This window comes from Pagrus pagrus (genome assembly GCF_965226575.1).
Source record: "Pagrus pagrus genome assembly, chromosome: 22".
Taxonomy (NCBI): domain Eukaryota; kingdom Metazoa; phylum Chordata; class Actinopteri; order Spariformes; family Sparidae; genus Pagrus; species Pagrus pagrus.
In genome coordinates this window covers 17,000,790-17,020,163 of record NC_140204.1, presented here as the reverse complement: position 1 = coordinate 17,020,163, position 19,374 = coordinate 17,000,790, and the positions used below count along the sequence as shown (strand labels likewise).

Below are 19,374 nucleotides of genomic sequence, written 5' to 3'. Positions count from 1 at the left end.
TGGCCTTGCAGCTCCGCCGTCTCTCAATTACTCTGTCATTTTTTTAACTGCTCACTTGTCTTTCTTTCTATTTCTCCTCCCTCACACGCCCAATCTTCCCCTCCACTTCCCTCTTTATGGCTCCATTGATTTGTACACAGACCGATGCAATGAAACAGCCTCTTCTGCACACATCAGCATATGGCTACAAATTAGACAGCGTGTAAGTCGAGATCAGCAAAACTAATTATGTCAACACTGGAAATGGTTGCATGCTAAATGATTCAGAACCAAGGAAGGATTTCCTAATTAAAGGGGCTCTGTGGAACTTCTGTGCTGTGCTGGAAGCCGGTCGTCAGTTTCTGTTTGCGGACTCAAAACTAACGTTAGGAGAGAGACACTGAGAACGGACTGTCGAGGATAATCCGACCCGAGTCTTTAACAAAGAAGTCAACAATCCAGCAGCATTAAAAAATGGAAACAAATCGTCCACAGGCTTGTTAAGGCAACAGAGAGAGACTGGGAATGTCTCATTTTTCATGTGATGTTACAATCCGCTCACATATTGCCAGTAAAAAAGTGGTTAAAACATGTAAATTGCTACAAATTGTTACACAGAGCAGAACATTTTCACCCGAGAGAGAAAGAAAGAAAGAAAGAAAGAAAGAAAGAAAGAAAGAGGAAAAAAATGACTCAAGAACAAGAAAAAAAGCAAAGAACTGAAGAGCGGACCAATTAATCAAAGAAAGAAAGAAAACACAGCCTCATCCATACTGCTGGCGGCTGGCGGCTAATGAAAAGACATTTTTTAATTATTCTGCCCCAATCATGTGAGAAGGACTTCATTTGAATACAACTCACCTCTCGCGCCCTCAGGGAATGCATTTCAATTACCTCCTCATGTATTCATTATTGATCCTGGGCCGTTCTAATGCAAGGATTCAGATAACGATCAGAGCCGTGATCCATACGTGAGCCTGCTTGTAATAACACCGCCACACATTCAACAGCTGTTAGAGAGCAGTTGGTTATTTCATTCAATCTGTGAGTGACCTTTGACCTGTGGACTTTTGAGCTGCAACGATTAGACGATTAATAAATGAGTCAGTCAATAGGAAACTAATCGCAAACTATTTGGATAATTAATTGTTGTTTTGGGCTCTGGGAAATTGTGATGGGCATTTTTCACAATATTTTGAGCTTTTATAGACTAGACGATTAAAGGGGCACTTTTAGTTTTGGAGTAGAAATTCAAATTGAGAATTTTAATATTTACAATATGAATGAGGTAATAATACAAACTCAGAAATAGCTTGAAGCTAGAAAGGTGGCAGGGTCCGCCACATATAAACAAAGTAAAACAGTACGAAACTGTGTTGTTCTTTAAGGTCAGTTTGTTTATGCAGTTCGTTCAGTCATGAAAACAAAAAGAATTGTTAATTTAGTTTGTTTAGGCATAAAAGAGATCTTTCTCTTCTGATTAAAATTTCTTCCCCAAAACTACGTAGTGCACCTTTAATAGATAACTCCTGAAAATTATCGGCAGAGTGATCGAAGACTTCTCTTTCTCGGCTACATTTGTCTCTCTGTATCTTTGTCCCTTTGACTCTTTTCCCTAATTGAATTCATGGCATTGGTAAATTATGCATGAAACATATCAAAATCGCACAAATTCAACTCTGAAATTAAACATTTATGTCCTTTCTCCTCCTCTCTCTCTCTCTCTCTCTCTCTTTTTATGGGCTCTCTCTCAGTGTCTGCACACACACACACACACACACACACACAATTGAACGGCGTGTGTGGATCTATAGTGAAGCAGCAGTGTGTGACGGATCGAGGGAATTCCAAAGGTCAAACAGAAACATGAGGTTTCAAATACAGATTCACACACACACTCTCAAACAGCTCTCACATGCAATAAACTGTTTGTCGACACTGAGACGCATAGCTTATGCAACACAGGCACCGAGATGCAAAAAACATCCAAAAAAAAGCACACAAACACAGGTGCTGAATGCAGAACACACACACTCTCACACCTCTGAGTGTGTTGCAGTCTTGTCTAAATGACACCGCATTGAGTCGAGGGTGACTGAGTGACTCACTGTTGCAGGTGACTGGCTATTTGGCTGTCTGCGTCGCCAACAGACACACAAACACAGAAAGTCAATAACTCGCACACGGACACAAACGCACACTCGCTCAAACAGACTGAATGGCCGTGCACAAAATGTTTTGAGCGGTGTGCGAGTCGGCTGAAGGGATGACTCATACCTGTCTTCAGACGCTGCTCACAACTGGGAGTTTGACTTTGCCATAACCTGGCAGTCTGACCCGCTCTGTGTGCTCTCAGTAGGAGGATGTCTCACATTTCGCTTGACACGGACCGTCGGAAACCTGGACACTCGCGACATGTGGAAATGGTCAAGTGGGCGAAGAAAAGCACATCCCTGAAAGCTCTCACAGCGTCGCTCTCGGCCCTCGTGAAACTATTCTGAGATTAGATGTTGCAGCTTCATGGTGCGCCCGCTATCCCTCAACAGACCCTGTTTAATTATAAAGGAGCAATTAAAGTAAGGCATTTGGGAAAAAATTATTTCCTTTGTTGCCAAGAATTGGATGTGAAGGTCAGTACCACACTCGTGTCTGAGTAATTAGCTAGAGCCAGAGGACAATTAGCCTAGCCTAGCATAAAGACTGGAAGCAGCTGGCTTGAGGCACTTACTAGCAGCACTTATCACCATGCAAAACCAAACCTGAGGTCTTAGCACTATGACCGTTGTACATATTAAAATAAAAATATAAGATAAGATAAAATATGTTGTTAGATTTTCGTTGTAACCACTCTTAACTAAACGTTATGACAGCTATGTATTGTGTTGCCAAGCTATCTACCGATGTTAGCATGCTAACCAGCTAGCCCCAACCTGTCCTGGTCACATTTGAGCTACCCACCCTGACCTTGAAGTCAAAGGAAAATGGCCGCCATGTGAATACGTTCACTGACCTTCTTATCCAACTCTCAACAAGACAGCAAATAAATGTATTTTCTCAGCATTTTAACATCTGAATATACCCTGTATAAAGAGAACTTTATCAATTGTCAAAATGGCGCCAGCAATGCAGATGAAGTACCGTTCAGCGCTCCTCCTCGGCCTCTTGTGCCTGCAGGAGCACTCTATATCAGCAGCTAAGCGGGTCGGCGGATGACAGTTCTGACTGCAAGTCATCCAGTGTTGATGTCTTTGCTCCAACAAAGACCAGGAGGCTTCGCTGCCTGACACCAGACCACTGAAACGCTAATCACACAGACTTGTGTGTTTTCTGCTGAATCACTTCTGTTTTCTATTTTTGAGAGAGTTTTCTATTTATTTGCTTCTCGCCGTTCCTGTGAAGAATTTATGAGATGTCAGCCCCCAACAAGTACTGTTCATTGTGTGCGTTGCTCCATCAGAGGTCATTTGAGGAGACAGGGTGCTAGTGATCTCGCCTAGGGCACCAAATAGTCCTGCTCTGTCACAATCAGCGGACAAACGCTTCACGTCACAGCCTTGACTTCCCGCCAAATCTAATATGTCTGTGCTGTCTGTCAGAGAAGATGAAGACAATACATCAACCAACATTAGAAAGAAGAAACAAATCACACAGAAAGTGTCAGTAACGTGGCGTTATATTTAGTTTGCAAAGGTCACGTCCACAAGCTTATCAAAGCTTGTGAGTCAGAGCAGTGACAAGCATGATTGATATTCCACCATAACAACAACACTCTGAAGTTGTTATGGATTTTGTCCAAGTCTCAAATCTCCATCCCTGCTGAGAGCAATATCCCCCCCACCCAGCACCTTCAGGAGCACTTTGATTTAATGTCTTTCAGTCCGGTGCAGTAGGAGAGTAACTCAACCAATTTTCAACCAGCGGACATGATCTCAAGTCTCTGACAGAAAGCATCCTAGAGTCAACACTGCGTCCCTGCAGCACTGAGGGGGTGAGAGTGAACTGAGAATGAACCCGCTGAAAGAAAGCAACATAACAGAGACAAAATTAACAGGCTACATTGATGCAACCTGGCTACAACTCGGGTCCTGTAATGTGGATATGGGCTCGAGTGGAGCAAACACACCACAAGCTTTATTTCGAAAGAGCTGAGAACAACAAGACAAAAACAAGAAAGACTATTGCCAACAGGGAAAAGTAACGCTTGGCAACAACAACTACCAAACTCACAAATCACTCTCTTGATTATTGGAGTGGCTGGACGACTTGAACTAGTGGTTTCTTGGCAAAAATGGACCCAAAACTCTCTGTTCGCAATAGACAAGGCAGCCAAGAATGGTTGGAGTACAGCCGGGTGCCTTTGTTACACATCGTTTCCCATCTCTGTCTTTCTCTCCATGTGTTTCCTGTCATTTCTCTCCTGTTGACTTTCAACAAAAGGCCCCGAGACACTTTAAACAGGCTAACAGGTTAAAGCAAAGTCACCTGTGCCATCTTGAATGACAGCACAAGCTAGCTCCTAAAAAAATACATCCAGAAATCTCCTTATATGTCACTTTGTTATCTGCACTCAAATTCAAACAAAGCTGCCCTGTGATGGGATCAGTGAGTGTCACTATTTGTGATTCTCAACAAAGGTCCTTTGAAAATACATAGATTTAAAGGTTGCTCTGCATTCTGGTCGAAAATGATAATATTGATCAAATATTTTTACAGCTCAGAAATGATTCACATAATAGAAATAGAGGCAGAAAATGGAGAAAACTGTCTCAATAGATATAATCATAGATAAACAAACAAATAGGCAGGAGTGGAGTGCTGTAAATAGTATATTAAAGGGGCACTATGTAGTTTTGGAGAAGAAATTCAAAGTCAGAATTTTAACATTTAGGGTAATAATACAAACTTTTTTCCATATCTGAATAAACAAACATAAGGTCCCCAGAACACTGTCTGAAGCTAGAAATGTGGCAGGGTCCACCAAATATAAACAAAGTAAAACAGTATGAAACTGTGCTGTCCTTTAAGGTCAGTTTGTTTATGCCGACATGAAACAAAGAAAGTTTGTTTATTTGGTTTGTGTAGCCATAAACAATCAACAAATAAAACTGAATTTTAAATAAAAAACAAAAACAGGTTTCAGGTTCATACTTCAGTGCCTGTCTCTTTAAGACCCCCCTCACAAAAAAGCCCAGACTGCTCTGATTCGTCAGCTCTCACAGGCCTAAGCAAACACCACCCACTATATTTTCTCTTCAGCTCTACATGTGTTGGCCATGCTGAGGGTGGTGGCTGTACAGCTGTGGCATCACAACCTTCAGGAAGTGTTGAAGGCTTGTTTAAAGGCACAGTTTCTGAATACGGGCTTTGTGCATTTCTCTGTGAATTGAGCGTTTTGATACTTTCACAGTATTAAAACAGCACCTAGACCTGCTGTATAATCAAAAAATAAATGAAAGTCTCACTTTCTACAATGTTGGACCTTTAAAAAACCAAGTTAGAAAGAAAACCGAAGGGAGAAGTGAGTCTCTAACTTATGTTTATTAAATGTTCTAACTGACAACAAAATAACCTGAATCTTGATATAAGGCGATTACGTTTGAAGCCGAACTTTGTGATTTAGCTTGAACAGGCAGGTGGGTGATCTGTTTTAAAACCCCGCTTACTGCAGCTTTAAAGTCAGATTACCTGTTTGGATGCAAAGCCAACTGTTACTGAGCTTACTTTCATAATTATATATCATTGTACCATATCTCACATCCCTTTTCTGTTTTCGTGCTTTGGCTGGTAGGAAATTGTGTTTATGTAACCCCCTTAGGGTGACAACCGCGCATACATACACAATCAGCTGCAGGAGCACACACACCATAAATGAATCATGTAGCGTACGCTCCAGTAGCATTCGAGTTCCCATCTGCTCGCGCTTAGAGACATCTTGAAGTGTTCTCACCTGCTTTTAAAACACACACACACACACACTCGCACACACTTGCGATCTACAACCTACGTAACCAATCCATACAGACCCGGCAATGTGGACTGCCCCTGCAGCACACACACAGACGTACCGCTACTCTGTTAACAATGCAGCTCTGCTCTGAGGGGGGTTACACACCTGCCACAGCCTCCAGCAGCCACTCACTCATTCTGCTCCCACACACACACACACACACACACACACACAGGGACACACAAATGCATGCATGAAATCGCTAAGAATCCAGCAGGAAACAAAACGCAAGCAGCAATGAGTATGCATCAGCAGTATGCCATTTCCAATAATATCCAATACAGTACCGAATATGGATGGCTGTACAGTGGAGGAGAATGTAATCACCAAGTGCGCGTGTGACAGAGAAGGAGAGAGACAAAAGAAATGAGAAAATCCTCAGCGAAACGAGTTCAGTCCAGGCCCCCCGGCTGCTTTTCTATCCTTGGATCGATGGTGTTTTGGATCTCATGGGGCGCCATTTGACGTGGAGGGTGATGGAGGTCAATAAAAACAAACACCGTGTATACAGAAGGTTTTAGAGCAAATGTGAGCGGAATCAACTTTCTGCCCGCCTGTCCTCTCTCCTTTAAAATATGAATCAAACTCCTGCTGCAGGCCAACAGCTCCAGGCAGCACACCCCCTGAGAACGCATGGAGAGGTTCACCGGCGGACAGAGGTAGCGGCCGGGTCAGGGGAGTATGTGTGGGCTTGAGACTGGAAGGTTGCCAGTTTTAAATCTAATAACTCAGCTTGGTAAAATGTGACTTGAGAAGATTAATAAGTAATGTGCTCCACTACCTCAAGATTTAGAGCCATGGTGCCTTTGAGCGAGGAATCAAACATCTAATGCTCCAGAGGACTGCATAGAGAACTACTCGGCTCCAGTGCGTAACTGTGAGGAACACATCCGCTTTTCTCATTTAAAAACAGTTCACAGAGCCACAGTGTGCTGCAGGGGGATTTTCCGTGTCATAAGTGCTACCTAACCTTTAAAAATTCAGAGTAAAGTGCATTTCCTCTTAAGTAACTTGTTGGTGGGGACCAAAAAAGTGAAAATTGGACTTACATTCGTTGAATTTGAACTATCCCACAGCTCTGCGGTTCCCTTCAGAGCTCCGTGAAGCGTAGAAGCATCTTTCGGTCAGGCTCTCGTCAACGTTGTTTCCGGCTGTAGCAGATGACTGTTTAAAAAAGAACCGAAAAACAAACTTTACTTACTGTCCAGCACCAAACAACAGACAAAGTTAGGTCTATCTGATATCGTAATGTTGGCGCTCCCTCTAAAACAGCGGTGGACGAAAAAAATAAAAAGGGCAGCAGCTGTATGAGGTGGGCAACAACGTGCAGATAGAACTTTATCATGTTTTATCTACCATAGGGACATGGGGGACACACCCAGGACATTGGAGTTCGTATCTCGACTGCAATATGCGATTATACCGCACAGTTGTGACTTTTAATTTCAGGAAAACAGAGTTTGGGTTAGAAAAACACTAACAAAGAATAACTCTGTAGTAGGGTATCGACTATCGACTATCGGCCCGGCCAATTATCGGATCCAAAATTGGCCCGGAAACAACAGAGTCGAGGCAAAGAAGAAATGACAACAAGCACAGGTGATAATTATGACTGACACACAATCACACTGGTAAAGAGCCCCGTTCAATGCAGCTTCTCACGCTCCTCGATTGTACATGTGTGTGCATTCCAAGGTTCGATTGCAGAGTTCCCGCTTCCCCCAAATGAGTCAAATTAAGGCTGGTCAATTGATCCGCAGATGCAGAGGTCGATGTGACCTCACCGAGGCAGGCATGAAAGAGCTTTTGAAGCATTCGCCCCTCGCAGACATCCTACCTAACAAGCAGATCTGAGAATAACAAGCATTCATTACACAGGCAATCACACACTCAGCTGCACACACACTTTTATGCTCTCTCACGAAAAACCACTCGCAGGTTCGTTCTAATGCTCCTTTCCTCCGCGTTCATACATTTTTCATGTGTGTGCATGTTAGTCGCGTGCACTCACGTGTGCGTAACTTGAGTGGGTGGGTTGGGAAGTGTGTGGGCGTGCATGCGAAATTTCAGGGATAACGCACGGCACGGCATTTGTTCAGGTCTTTGAAGCCATTAATTTGCGACAGGCTCATTGTGAGAGTGTGGAAACGCATGCGTGTGATGGCCACATATGTGTGTGTTTTGGCGTTTAATGTCTACTTTGATCCGACTAAAAGCATGTTTGAAGCAGCGACTGAAATGCAAGCGAGCAACAGATTGTCGTGCCGGTAATGGCCTGGGAGAGGGTCAGGAGAAAGGAAATGGATAAACAACAGTGAGACTAAGAAAAGCGAGAGAACGAGAACAATGAAGACGCAGAGAAGAGAGTAATGGAATACAGAGGAGGAAATGAGAAAAGTGTCAGTGGGCCCTTTAGGCTGTAAAGGCCAGAGAGGTTTGGTGGAGTATCAGCAGACAGATGAATGGTGAAGCTTGTATGAATGTTTCATTCCACCTCTAGATTAGGCCTGCATTAGAGAATGAACTTAATGAACACTGCCCTCAGGCTGGAGGTTAATAACTACACCGCCTTTATAAAGACATGATCAGGGATCAGAGAGGAGAAATAACTGAATGGACCGAGCCAGCCCATGCGTGTGCGTGTGTGTGTGTGTGTGTGTGTGTGTGCGGTAAATGATAATCCCAGAGCAGCAGTATCAACAGTAAAACTGGCTATAATTAAATAACTAAAGTCATATTTTATTAACGTTGGTACATAGACCTAAATAAACACTAGAGAGAAATGTTGATATAAATAGACAATGTATTCAAAACACCTCTCAGTATTGATTGATTCAACCCTTATTCGCTGACACCCACTGAGAGCAGGTGTGACAGAAAGCAGGTGCAGGATATGATACAACATTACCACCAATAGTTAAAGGTGCAGTATGTATTTCAGAATATTAAAGAATGAACTAAAAATGTCAACAGAATGTGAAGAAACAACCGTTTTGATCTAATCTATGTATTGTTACAGAGATATCTACTGACGTTAGCACGCTAACCAGCTAGCCGTCCATTGCAGTCCAAAAATTCACTCCGGTTATTCACATTAGAAAAAATTCTAATAACGTGGACATTGTAAACATAAAAAGTATTTGGATTTTGTGTATTTATAACATTATGGTGATAGACGCTGGTGATAGGCACCCTGGGAAATTTTGCCATGGGCCCTGACAGACTCTGGTTTTGCGACTGCAGATACACATCACCAAGACAAATACATCAACAGAATTTAAATTAACACTCACTTGTAAACACTGGTAATGTTTCAACAGCTGCGTTTAAATGGACTCTACTGTTCAATAATAATAATCAAATTAGCAACAACTCAGTCAGAAAACACTGATCCAACCTTAAGTGCAAACAGGTTGTTGTGCAACACCCTCCACTGGTAACACATTGCAGCCGTTCTGCTCCAAACTGCTCCAAACACCAGCTGGTTCGGTAGATAGAACCAAGATTCAGGTACAATACACAGAACTTGATTGGTTTACGTTGAATCAACACCTCTCTGAACATCATCTCCTTCCTTCTGTTAAAGGCAGTTGTGCTAAACTGGATTAGTATGTGCTTCAACCCCTCCAAAAAACAGCAACTGAGTGTAGATCCATAATTGTACCTACTGCAGGTTATTCCTTTGATTCTGACACACTGCATGTTTCACAGCTTTAGGCTGACTGTCACATCAGTGGCATTTCAAAGGCAAAGTGCCGGTTAGGTGTTGTCACTTTTTAATCAAACGACTGTTCTTTTGCCACGGATCTGCTCTTTAATATAATCTGGCTGAGCTATAGCATCCAGCATCTGCTGCTACCGTTTGTCCTTTATCACAAATTATACCCTGACATAACGTGAGTGAGTGTCCAGCAATTTTATCTAATGTAACGTATACTGGCTGAAGCTGTTTGATCAATCTTCTAAATGATCGCTCTGTTTATTTAATCACTAACTGTCGTGTGATGTCACGTGATGCTTTTCATGCACTCCTGCAGTAATGCATGTGCTGTCCCATGTGTCCAGGTGTTTTGTGATTTCAAACAAACACAACAGTAAACTGTTGAATAGCCCCCGTGCAGCTGTGGACTTCATGCTGTGAGAGTGTAAGCCTTCCTCTAACTGGCTCTGGCAGTTTGACAAGTCTCGAACTGTGGCTTTAGATAATCCCCATAATGTAAAATCTCATAATGCATATTACACGTATTGTATTACGCAACACACAATCAGCATAATCTCCCCCCGGCTTTCTATGGATATGATGTCATGGATAGGTTTTGTCCACGCTCAAAAACACACACACACACACACACACACACACACACTTTGCTCTCCCCGAGCGCAAGTCATATTGCAGATGTTCATATCCAGTATCTGCCAGCCTCCGTTTGTTTGTTTTTCCATCTGTGTGTGTGTGTGTGTCAGTGTGTGTGTGTGTGTGTGTGTGATGTTGAGAGGTACTGGCAGCACAGTGCTCAGACTTCCGTCCCTTGCTAATGTCACACACAGAGAGGATAGCAGAGAGCCGGAGGGAGCTAGCTAGCTATAGCGCGCACACACACGCACTTATCATGCATAAATAAATGGATATGAACATCGAGAGAACATTTAAACTTAGTGTACACCATGCTCGCATTCTATAGTGCTCCTTCATTCGTATGGATCTGCTACAGTGACTTGGTGACACACACACACACACACACACACACACACACACACACACACACACACACACACACACACACACACACACACACACACACACACACACACACACACACACGTCTGTGCAGGCTGTTCATTGAAGTGTTATTTTTCTGCTGCGGGGCCCTCATGACACAAACACACACACATGCACTCACGTGGAGTTCACAACTTCAAGTCGTCACACCGTTTGAACATGCGTACACTTTCCATCCACAAAGACCTTTACATGGAAGCATTTTCTGTCGTTTAGCAAACACACTGAACACCAGCCATCCTGAGGGATCTTCAGTGTGTGAGTGTTTGCACTACGCTTGCTACACCTCCACCTAAAGCTGCTCTCCATTTTCATGTCACGGCCGTTTTGCTGTAGCTGAGGCGTTTATTCCGAGTGACTCGCGGTTGTAGCTACAAGATTTGAGGGGACCAGCTATCACTTTATGAACAGAGCGTGGTGAGCAAAGGATTTAGTCAAGTTGACTTGTTGGTGAATCAGTGGGTCAGGAAAGGAGAGGAAAGGAAATCACCACAGTAGATCTACATTTCTGCAAAGCACAGATGTGTTTTGGCTTAAAATACCTGTTGTGGTCCCTACAGACACAGCTGGAGATGTCCCTTTCATGTTTTGGGTTTTTGGTTTAGTGTTTGTTTCCTGTTTTCCTTGGTAAGGTTTGATTAGTTGTCCTGATCAGTTTCACCTGTCCCTGATTATCCTCCTGGGTATTTGGCCCATGTGATTTGATTTCCTCCTCTCTTTGTTTGCCCTGCTCACCTGTGTTCAGGGAGTGACATTGTTCAGTTAATCTGCCTGTTTCCCCCCGCCAGTCCTCATGTTCCTCGTGTTCATGTCTGTCTACCCAGTGAATCTTTGGTTTGAACTTGATTTAGTTTTTGTATTTTTGTACTTCTTTAGTTCTCAGATTTGCCCCTGCTTGCTCCTTGTGTTTATTGCTGCCTGCCTTTTTGTTTCTTGCATTTTGGATTTTGTGTTCAGACTCCAGCATTGTTATTTTTGATTATTATTATTATTATTATTATTATTATTATTATTATTATTATTATTCAACCTGCTGCTGCCTGAGTGTCTTGCATTTGGGTTCACCTTCTCTGCTCTGGTGTGCCAGTACCCAGTGGTTACACACTGAAAAAAATGTTGAAATGCAGTCTCGAACCGGCTTGGCAGCCTTCTGGCTAGGCAGGTCATAAACATATAATGTGAATGTGATATTGTAGAAATGTTAATATGGTGTGTAGTCTATGACATGTACAATAACCAACGTATCCGTGATTTTTCCTGAAACTACCAAAATTGTATCTTGTCTGGGCAAGAAGAGGGCACATATGGACAAAATGCCCCTGCTGTGCTGCGAGGGGGGAAATGTGTGAGGATGTTAGATTCGGTTAAATTAATCTCCATCCTCATCTGTCATCATTTGTTTATTTTATCCCACTGTGATTTAATCCTCTGTTGTTTTCCCTCCATCGCTCATTCTTTGCCCCCTCTCTCCATTTTCCCCCAAATCTCATCATTCTCTCTCCAGCCCCACCGCCTTGTCACTGCTTTCCTCCAGCTAAGAAATAAGTGCACTTTACAAGTCCTTTGGCTCCGCGCTCGGCCATATTCATAAGGAGTTGGCACTCGCCTGCTCTCTCTCTCCCCTCCATTTCTTTAATTTCAAAAGTAAATACCGCTGTGGCGATGAGAAATTACAGCTTCTTCGCAGGAACGCCAAAAAGAGGTGTGTCACACAGTGTGTGAGTGTGGGGGGTGGCTGAGAGCGATGCCAAGAAGCAGTACAGCTTGATAACAGAGCAGATGGATAACATGAGCGCATTTGATTTGTTTGTGTTCAGGAAATGGGAGCAGCAGAGCTGTGGTAAAACTAATGAAGTTAAATGGAACTGAGTCTTTCATTAGCTCAGTGCTTTCCCGTATGATAAAACCCCCGCGCTGCCCTTTTCTTTATTTCACAGGGAGGCGGTGAAAAGGCTCGTTGTCCGAAATGTATTTCCTCAAAAGAGGCCATTATCTTTTCAGAGTAAAGGAAAAAGATGAAAAAGGGTTTTTATTTTCAGATTCACGCTGACGCCCTTTTGAAATCTTTCACACTGACGTCTGAAGGCTTTGAGAGGAGGAAAAACGTCCACTAACACAAAGATACACCGTGAAAACTGAGAAACTGCACTGAAGGGTTTTAAAAAAAAAAGGGTCGAAGAGCTGGAGATGTGCATGGAGCAGTGGCGGAGTCAGGATGACTGAGGGGCAGGGGCGAAAAAAATAAAAAGGGCACCAAATGTATGCAGGGGGCACCATCGTGATATATTTATAGTGAAGAGAAGGCATTTTACCACATTTTGTCTAATAGAAGGGCACCCTACATGCCACTTTATTACGATTTCTGCTCTTAAAGGGCACCCTAGAGGGCACTGTATCATGTTTTATCCACCACAGGGGCATCCAAGGGGGCATTGTTTCCACCAGTGGCATTGAGTGTGTTAAAAATAAAAATAAAGCAGCAATAGCATGACAACAGAGTGGATTATAGGTATTTAGGAGTGCCTGTCCTCATTTTCATTATTCATTTTAGTTTTTTATTACTGCTTTTTCCTGTCTATCTCTATCACTTATGATCCTCATCCCCTCTTTAATCCTATCAGAAAATCACCAGACACGACAATCTACCCTCGGCGCACACAAACGTACAAACCACGCGGCCTAGTGAAGCCGACACTTGCAAGATTTCACAATCACACATGCATGCACTCGTGAACACACCGTCAGAGACACATCGCATGCCGAAACACCCCGCAGTCATGCATGCAACGGGGCTGGAAAGCTTGTGTGTGTGTGTGTGTGTGTGTGTGTGTGTGTGTGTGTGTGTGTGTGTGTGTGTGTGTGTGGACTCTTATCAGATTATATAAGATAGGTTTGGGTTTATGCTGCTGTGACAGATTACTAACAAATGAATGGAAGAGGAGGCCCTGGCAAGAGAGGGATAGAGAGCCAGGAGAGAGGCAAAAAGCTAAGTAAATTAGGTAGCAAATAAAATGCAAGATAAAGCATTATACTGTGGGGCAGGGCAGGGTAAGCGCTCTAGTGACTGAGCGGAGGTTGAGCCGGGCAGGAAGACACAGTAATGAGGACATATAGGGGTGATGGTGGGGACTGGACAGAGAGAAGATAGAGGAGAGGTGAGGCAGAGGGGACACAGGTAGTAAACAAGCCCAGAGTGGAGTGACAGACAGAGGATGGAGGATGGCACGAGGTGAGGAGGCCGTAGAGAGTAATGGCGCTGGCAGGGGAACAGAGGTGAGAGCGAGAGAGGGAGAGTAAGCAAGGCAGAGACTGATACAGAAAGACAGACAGGAGCGAACCTGACGAGCGAAAAAGACGAGAGAGGAGGTAATCAGGGAAAAGACGCGGGCATGGGAGCGACTGTGTGGAGGGAAAGAAAAAGGAGCAAGGAGAGGAGAGGTGGAAGGAAACAAAAGTGACAGAAATAGAAAGAAATGGAACTATTGTTGACCTGTTGTCGCAACAAATCGCAGAGCATCGTTGGAAGAGCCTGGGCAAAAAACAGGATTTTTAACCATATACAGAGTTTGATTATGAAGCAATTTTATATTATGAAAGAAGTCACTCATAGTGGCAAATAATCGCAAACTCTGCAGTTCCCCTGAGCTCCACAAAGCGTGTTAGCATCTTTTAGCTCGTTTTGGTTTTAAGGCCAACAATATTAAAGGGGCAATATGTAAGAATTTACAAAAATTATCAACAGAATTTGAGGAAATCGCAGTTTTGAAGTGCTGTGTACATTGTGTTGCAGGGATATCTACTGAAGTTAGCATGCCAACACTCCTCTGGCCCTGCCGAAAGCTCTTGTGTTAGCAGCGTAAAGGCTAACACTCCCCTGCTCCCCGAGCTCCCAGTCCGGACTGCTAGCTGCACTGCTAACTGAGCTAACTAGCTAACAGCAGCTACAGCAGCTACAGTACATATTGCATCTTTTGTATAGTTCCTAAGAAATGGCCAGAATTATTGAAGGTAGCTCCAAAACTATAGGGGGCAGCACAACCAATTACAGCTGCTCTCTATACTCTTTGCTGTACGTATCTTTGGCAATAAGGTCTAGCAGCCGTTAGCAAGCAGCTCAGGTGGCCCTGTTAGCTGACTGGAGTCTGAACTTGAATTCAGACAGTGTACAGTTGTATTTTTCTGTTTGGTAAGAAAACAAGAAAGAAAGAAAATGTCCTTTCTTGACACTTTGTGAATTTATTTTATTTACTTTCTCTTGTTTACTTAATAGACTGACACCACGGCGGCTATCAGACTGTTACCTCTTGCGTTAGCCAACAAAGCGGTAATACGAGACAGAACAGGCCGGGGATAGCTGGCTAGCATGCTAACTTCAGTAAATATCTCTGCAGCACCATACATAAACAGCTTTCATATATCGTCAACCCTGTCATGTTTTTAACTAAAATTCTGACCATATCTTACAAATTGCTCCTGTGATGTTTTGCTTCATGTTCACTGTTCTCATCCAATTGTTTCCAGCAGCAGCAGCATGCAGCTGTTTTCATTGAAACACCCTCTGATAAATCCACTGTGCACGACCTGCTCAGCAGGCAGAAAGTTGGCGACTAGCTGACGAATACAGAGGAGCATTGTGCAGTGAAAGAGAAATTTTTCTCTTAAGAACTAATGTGTGGACAAAAGCAGAGCTTAAGGAGAGTGAATATTGGATTTAAATTCATCAGGTGGCCAAAACACAACTCCAAATGAATGCTAATGTTGTTTGTCTGTCTGCTGGATACGTGGGTAGGCAATTGTTTGCTATTGCCATGTCAAGTTGATATATAAATTATATGTGTGTGTGTTCACATTATGCGTTTAATCTTCTGATTCTTTCAGTTATGTGGGCTACATTACATTATGTAGTGATTCAACGATTTGTCACAAATTTGTTACAGTGTCAGGGCTCTCTCAAGCACGTGGTGCTCAACCTGTTTTGTATTTAACCTTTATTTGTTCCACCGAGAGCAATGCCCTCATTTACAGGAAAGCCCTGATCACATTCACACAGTAACACACTCCTCACCTGGAAGCTGCTCAGTACATCCACAGACTAAGCTAATGAGCAGCTCCACTGGACTGGTTAAGGGCCTTGCTCAAAGGCACCTTAGCAGTGGTGTAATGAGGAAGGGGCAGGTTCTGACTTTCACGTTCCCTACCCAGATTTACCCTGCAAGTCCAGGGGATTCTCTTCTCTCACCTTTAGGCCACCGCTGACCTGCTTAACGCTGCTCTGCACTCTAATTTGTGGATGGAGGCCTGCGTGTGGGATTAAGCCACTGTGCATGCAAAGTTTTCATGTAATGATTTTGAGCTGCTCCTCGTTTACACTTACTCTAAAGCACATTTTTCCACAGTCCTGCTCTGACTGGCTGCCATTTTAGTATGAAAACTAACTCGAAAAAAAGTTCTACATCTCAAAAATTGACAGAATTTCAAGGTTTACTAGTTGGCAGTAATGAGGATTGGATCGGTGTCTTCGTTTCAGTAAACACACACACACACACACACACACACACAAACACACACATGTAATAACGTGTATGTCGTGGCGCCAAATTATTACCAGGGCATTATGTAACCTGTTAAATCCTGTGGATTTAGCAGAGACTTTTATTTTGAAGGGTACAGGTTAACACTTATACTTATCACCTTCTGTGAAACGTGTTGCTGATGCATTTTTAGTAGTAAATGTGCTGTAATGTAGAATTTGAGAGACTCAGAAAGAGGAGCGTCCAACTAGAGGGAGGACAGAGAGAGTGAGACAGACATGGAGACAGGCAAGATGGAGAAAATTAAAGAGTGGCAGCTGTACAAACAGGGCGTAGAGGGAAAGAAAAAAGAAAAATAACAGGGCAGAGAAGGGAGGGAAAGAGGTAGCGCGAGTCAGACGACCATCCAGAAATAAATCTGTGCTTCAGAAACAAGTGCTTCATCTGTTCGACGACCAGTAGCCACTCCAAAGAGGCTCAGACACACTCCTCAATTCACCTTAATGCTTTGAAATCCTCCTTAAAAAGACCCACAATGCTTGGGCAAACGTTCACTTTATATTGAACCTATTCAAGCCTCATAAAAGCTGTAAAGGTCAGTGTCATCTGTGGCCATTTTCACAGTAGATTGGACACGTCTGTGATTGTCCATTTCACATCATGCGTCCCATCCATGAATTCAAAGGAGCAGATTGTGCTGAATGTGGCCGACCGAGAAAGTGACGGGGGCAAGCTTGCTTCTTTTTTTTTTTCCTTCCTCCTGTCTGATCTTCTTTCGTTCAGAAATTATAACCACCTTCGTCACTTTTCTCCACTTAGCGTGGTCTCATGCTGCCAAGCATCAAGCCATCCCTGAAATGTAATTTAAGGCAACAACAACATCGCCGACAACAATAATAACCATGTCTCCGGGACAGTCTGCCCTATGAATCATCACATTCAGATCACACACACACACAGACACAATACTATCTCTCACACACACTGTTGCTAGTATGAGTGTGCGTGTCATAGGCGGTGGTTACTCGTGAAACAAACGGCTCCCCTCCACATTGGTGTTTTCTATTATTAGCAGCAGCAACAGGGCGAGCCTCTCTGCATATCAATGCCCAGCTCATCTTTAAACATCATCTGGGGGGGATGACAGTGATGACGGCACCATTAAGTGAGATTGAGTCTGTTTGTAAATGTAAGTCTGCAGGTCGCTCTCTGTTAACTTTAGAGCAAGATGGTGTGTGTGTGTAGACTTTTGGATTTGAAGGATGACCTTCTTTGTCGGATGTTACTAACTACGTGTCGACCCATCGACTCAAGGACGCTGAGATGACTGAGTGCAGCGGCAGTCATGCGGGGCTGTCGCTAATCTTTAGAGATAAATGATTCGACCTGGTCAAGGGGTCCTTGCAAATGGTCCTCCATGCCTGATGCTGCCGGACAACCCCTCGGCCAGCCGTGCATGACGGGAGATCAACAAGTTAGTTAATATTAAAGCATTTGAATCCTTACAAATGAAAAGTTACATTTATGAGCTTCAAAACGGATCTTAAAGGTGCAATATGTAAGAACTGGCCACACGTAAAAGCTAAACTCCAAACCAGCAGGGGGCAGCATATCACAGTGTAACCGCTAACTGCTGCTAACTGTAGCTGCCATTAGGTCGTTAGCTCAGTTAGCTGTGCAGCCAGTGTCTGGACTAGGAGCTTGAAGCAGCGAGGGAGTGTTGGTGTTTGGACAGTGACAGACCGGGGCTAGCTGGTTATTAGTGATTAGTTCACTTCTTGGACGTTAAGCTGTTACATAATTTGCAATCTGTGAATTTCTGGAATGATATTGTGATTAAGTGCTTCAGATTTTGTTTTTGGTGGACTAACTGTTCCTCCTGCATCGTGTCCTCAGTGCTGCTTCATCCTGATCTATTTAGGCGACTTCACATGGAGACCTGGCGTCTCTGCCTCGACTGTGATGGATCGTTCTTTGTTTGACTAAAGAGCATTTCAAAGTGATGCATCTGGAAACAGTCTGATCTACGTTTGCCAAATGTAGATCACATTAAAATACGCCACAACATAACAAAACTAAAGATAACAAAGTGGATGTCTCCTGCATAGATATATCTTTATGATCGTCACAGTCCAAGAAGGTTTTAGCAACAAAACAGTCTTTATGGCTGTGCTGTATAGAAAAAACAGCTTCATCCTTTGTTAATTATGTTTTCAACGTATTTTGCAACAGAGGAGATTAACACTGCAGGATCCAGCTGTTCTCTCTCAATATGAGGAATGAGCAAATTATATCATTTTTATATATTCAGCGCTGCAGGATTAACGAGTCAGTTCATCGTCTGCCACTTCACCTCTGAAGGACTAAGTGAGGTACACAAGTGTGAGGGCCAAACCAGTCTGCCGTGCGATGAGACCACTGTTGGTACATCGGAAACGGCTGCCCAGCTTGGAAATCACGCCATTTGGCAATAAACGTGTCAAATGAATCCCTGAAGTGATGCTTTGGGAGTGATTGGAAGCGGAGTGGAATGAATGATGTGAGCGGAGCGGCCAACCTGTTTGGCCCCATGAGGGAAATCAGGATGATATTAGGTCGGCACTACTCATCTTTATTGGGTTTTTTAAAGTCAGAGGTTGTTAGATCCATAATATATCTAAAACCTATATTGTTCCAGCCCTCTGGGTAAATGATTATTGATTTTTTTTTTTTTTTAGCAGAGCATTTAGTTTCTTTTCATACTTGGTTGAGGTGTATTACTTTGATCTTAAAATGTGTTAGACAAAATGTGACTAAAACCTGGAAAATGCCACATTTCTCTTATGTCAAGCTCTAATGTCAGCGTTTATATTGTCTGATTTAAAGGCTGAAATTAACAAACGCCTGCACTGACCGTAAAGTTCTGGGCTTGACAAACTAGTTTGATAGTTTAAGCACCACCCCTTGGCCCGCATTCACATTAGATTTCTGGTCCAGCAAGTGTTGAGGTGCCAATATGTGATGTGGCGTTTGGGCAGAGAAGGCAGCTTTTTGGGCGCTGACTTCCATGAATGTCAAACACTGCATTAAATAAAACA

The 19,374-nt window shown here is 43.2% G+C and overlaps 1 protein-coding gene across 2 annotated transcripts in view; it reads right to left on the bottom strand.

Moving 5' to 3' along the window:
* LOC311251938 (sodium/calcium exchanger 3-like) overlaps window positions 1–19,374 on the bottom strand; it is a 103,074-nt gene that overhangs the window by 79,004 nt on the left and 4,696 nt on the right. For both annotated transcript variants that reach the window (XM_084344633.1, XM_084344634.1), the window contains exon 2: window positions 7,036–7,150. The gene's annotated coding sequence lies outside the window, so the exon portion shown is untranslated. The remainder of the gene's footprint in view (window positions 1–7,035; window positions 7,151–19,374) is intronic.